This window comes from Mytilus californianus, unplaced genomic scaffold, assembly GCF_021869535.1.
Source record: "Mytilus californianus isolate M0D057914Y unplaced genomic scaffold, xbMytCali1.0.p SCAF_8, whole genome shotgun sequence".
NCBI classification, from domain to species: Eukaryota; Metazoa; Mollusca; class Bivalvia; order Mytilida; family Mytilidae; genus Mytilus; species Mytilus californianus.
The window spans coordinates 84,908,599-84,913,108 of record NW_026262734.1 but is presented as its reverse complement, the minus strand read 5'-3'; positions in this window follow the sequence as shown (position 1 = coordinate 84,913,108).

The following is a 4,510-nucleotide window of genomic DNA, read 5'->3' as shown; positions in this document are numbered from 1 at the left end:
AAATGTCAACCCACAACGATGTTTCAATTTTAGATGTAACCGGTTAAATATGAGTATTTGAATGGGGACTTCAAATATTTATTTTAATCCTTTTCGTCCATAATTTGATTTCATTTCTTTTACATTTAAGCACCATTTTAAATCTCTATTCTTTTAAGTTTAAAATAATTTCAGGGCATGTTTCTGTATTCTGTAAACCTCACTCAGACCCTCATACTCTAGGAATTATTCTCGCACAAAATTAATAATTTACCGCTCGTGAAATGGATCATCATCTATTCTACTGATTTTGCTTGGGGTAGGATTTAAATTTTTCAGCTTCAATTATGTCGATTTCTTTTGACTCTGACATATTTAGAAAACTACCGCAAAGGGGTCGGGATTTCCAGAGGGAAATGTTTCCACAAGTCTTGCATAACTCCCAGACGGTATGAATCAGTAACGGCAACAAGACGATATACAAGTTGGTTTAGTAGCGAGTTTCTGCATTTTGTGAAAAAAAAAACCCAGTTTTTAATTTTATTTTTTTTTATTTTTTACCGAGTCAACTGCCTCGGTTGCCTCAACGTAAGTTACGACAATGAATTTTATTCTTATATGATAGGTTTGCACAATAAATATGTTATGACAAACACTGGCATAACTACATAAAACGAAGTACTAGATGAAATGTCAACACTAGAAACGAGAACATAAATACACAAATATGGCATACAATGGATAAGTTTTTATAAGTGGGGCGAGTTGGCAGACCTTTATTATATATTTATCGGGATTTTACCCATTTCCATAAGTGGGGCGAGTTGGCAGGAGTAAATTTAACGGGACTTAACCCTTTTTCATAAGTGGGGCGAGTTGGTAAACAAGAGTGGCGATTTTTTAAAAAGTGGGGCGAGTTGGTGAAAAAGTTAGGCGATTTGGTGTGGGCGATTTGCCAGTGGGGCGAGTTGTTTTGCTTCCCCCTTGAACTCTCCAGATAATTCTAATCCAATCTAACTTATCTTTAAACCCCCTTTGTAGAGGAACCATATTTTCATATGTAGAACAGGTGCTCTCTTTATATACAGTGCTGCTTCTCCTTCCACCATTGGACATCTAACCATATGTACATGCTCAGCTCGGGTGCAATCTATATACAGTGCTGTTACTCCCTCCACCATTCGATATCTGATGTGCGCATATTTACACTGAAGTCCTACCCCCACACAATTTGCGTAAAATCCTTTATTTTACAGTTTAGTTCACTTGATTCCAGAAATTTGTGTGGTTCCCCCAACCACGCCCTTATAGATGTTGAGATAACGGAATCGCTTATTTTATTGTCACCTCGCACTAGATTTATTACTATCCGCATACCATCTTGTAACGGGCTATATGAAGTTGATATAGCAGGCGTCGAGTAAGGCGTTCTATTTGTACTACACTGACTGGAGAGAGTTTCTTTGTTTTCGCTACCGGCTTTAAATCCAGAATATGTTGTAGTTTTTCGTTCGTTGATAGTTCATCAAATTGAATTCCCATTGCGTTCAGCGTTGTAGTTATTTCGTGAAGTATGGTGTTCCTCACTATTCTCAAGCTTTCACATTTCAAGATAAAGTGTTCTATATTTTCTTCTTCCTTTGCACATAACAGACATTTCGGATCAGTCTCATCTTTGTACATTCTGATCCTTTTGCTCTGAAGGATATACGAGCCTGTAAGCAGCTTTAATTTTACTGGCAATCTTGCTGTATCAATAGTAGAGTGGCAGTTGATTTTGAGTAGAGGGTGTATATTTCCGGTTCTCAAATTTTCAGTTGTTAAGAAATTGAGCCCTTTATATAATGGCTGTAACTGAACTATTGATCTATTCCAGTGATTGTATATTGTCTTCTTGACAGTTGAGGTCCATACGGTCTTCTTAACTGGGTTGTTCAAATACCAGCTTGCCTCCTGCAGGTCATACTTTCGTAGCATATGCTTAATAGCAATGAACCAGCTAGAACTTCCATCGTTTTTTATAAGAATTTGGCGTTTTGCAAGTGATTTTTCTACACTGTCGTCAGGCTGGTTGCAGATGTTGTTAAATAGGCCTAATGCTCGGATGTGTACTTGTGCCTCAATAGGTAGTATTCCTGTTAGGATGTTAACAGTTATGTCTGCTACACAGGTTGGTAGAGAAAGTATTTGCTTTAGGAGTTTCTTCTGGAAGTTTTCAAGAAGTGTTAGTGAGCTTGTTGTTGGTAGTATTAGCTCTAATCCATATAGTAGTACTGGAGAGATGTAAATTTTGTACAGGTGCACCATTGTCTCTACGTCAAGACCGTTGTGGCCATGGAATCCTCCCCCAAGCAGGCTATAAGCACTTCGTCTTGCTTTTTTAATATTTTCTTCCACATTTGCTATCATGTTGCCCTTGAGTGATGTAGTTCTAATGATTCCTAGATGTGTGGCTTTCTCAATTGATGGCATATCATTTGGTCCCATTTTAAAGGTCTGGTTGTTAGACTCCTGTTTTCGCTGTTTATGGGAGATGTTCAGGACTACACTTTTTGTTGGTTGTAGTTCGTAGCCTTCCATATATGCATAGTCATAAGCCATATTAATGAGTATTTGTGCTTGATCAGGGTCTTGACTGATAAGCGCGATATCGTCTGCACATGCTGTACTATTTACACTAATATTTCCTATTTTATAGCCAGCTCCAGTTGTTTCGTACATATTAAGAAGTTGATTGATGTAGAGTTTATACAGGTTAGTGCTGAGTATACCTCCTTGTCTGACTCCTTGGTTAACTTTAAATGGTTGAGAGATATTTCCTTCCCATTTGACTACACTTTTTGCGTTTTCGTGCAGGTCTTTAATCAGTCCCCAATGTCCATCATCAATTCCTGCCAAGAATACCCTTCGAAGCATGTGGCTATGTATTACTGTGTCAAACGCTGCTTTTGCATCTAGGAGTACAAGGTAGAGAGTTATATTGTTGTCTTTTGATTCTCTGTAGCTTTCTTCTATTGGTAAGGCTGAATTCAGTGGCGATGACCCTGCTGTAAAACCTCTTTGCTTTTTGTTTTGTGTTTCTAGGACACGGTCATTTGTACGTTCTTTGATGATAGTTTCGATAATCTTTCCTATGACTGGCAACACAGTAATCCCTCTGTAGTTGATAGCTTGCTGCCTTGTTCCCTTGTTTTTGAATACTGGTGTTAAAAGGCCCATCTTGAGTGTTTCTGATATGATCCCATGTTTGAATATGCATTGTACCAGCGGAACAAGAAGTTTCTCTGTATCAGATCCTGCGTGGATGATATGCTCTATTGTTATACCATGGTAGTCTGCCGATTTTCCTTTGTTTATAGAACGGATAGCTTTTGTTATCTCTTCAGATGTTACGTTTTTGATGTTATTTTGTTGTACAAGCTTGTTTATTGATTGAATATCGTGTTCAACTAAATTATGATAAAGGCTGTCTATACGTGTTTTCTCATTGAATGTTGCCAGACTGCTAAAATGTTCTTGAAATCCATTGATAATATTATCGTTCTCAACATATTTTTCACCATTGACTTCTAGTTCCATGATCGCATCATTTCCTTTTTTCCTGTTGTTACGGACCAATTTATGAAACATTTTTGCATCTTTTGTTCTTGTTTCGAGGATAGTTTCCTTCTCCTTGTTTTTTTGTTTAGCTAGTTCAATTCGTACTGCACGTCTGAAGTCCTTTTTAGATTGCTTCTTCTCCATAAGCATTTTATTATTTTTGTTGTTGGGTTTCCCGTGATTTTTCCATACTTTATATTTTTTCCTCGCTGTTTTTAGTGCTACTTGGATTTCTGGTGTCCACACTTTCAGTTTTGGTTTGGCATTGAATATTGCCTTTGATGATGAGGTGAGGTCGGCTGTTTCCCTAAGTAGTTCACACAATTTTAGTATGGCTTCCTCTACTGCTGTTTCTTCCATATTTTCGTTTATTTGGAGACTGTCAATATGTGTATCAATGTGGGCAGAGTACCATTCTTTGTCAACCTTATCCCAGTTGACCTTCTTTTTTATCCTGCTGTTGTTTTGCTTATGATTAACTTCTGCATTTTTGTACTTGAATTTGATGCTCATACGGATAGGATGGTGGTCTGACGTATTTTCTATCAGTTCGTTCGGGACTTGTTTTGCTTGAAAGTCTTGATCTGCTAGGTTATGCAAAAAGTAATCAATTTCTGAGGATTCTTGTCCTATTGAATTAACAAAAGTTTTTGCCTTGTTGTCGTATTTTAAGCCGCATTCATTTATAAAGTCTCGCAGGTATAGATTACGTTTTGTGCCTGTTTGTTCATTCAGATCCTCATTTGTATCTCCTCCTATGATAATTTTATGGGTTTCATTGTATTTTTGGTAGAGCTCATATAATTGATCAATTACGTCTTGGTATTCTGATAGATGGTTTTTACTCCCTTTTGCTGGTAGGTATACTGATGTTAAGAGTATATTGGAGTTGGAGTTGATTCCGGAATAAGACTTTCGACGACGAGTCCAA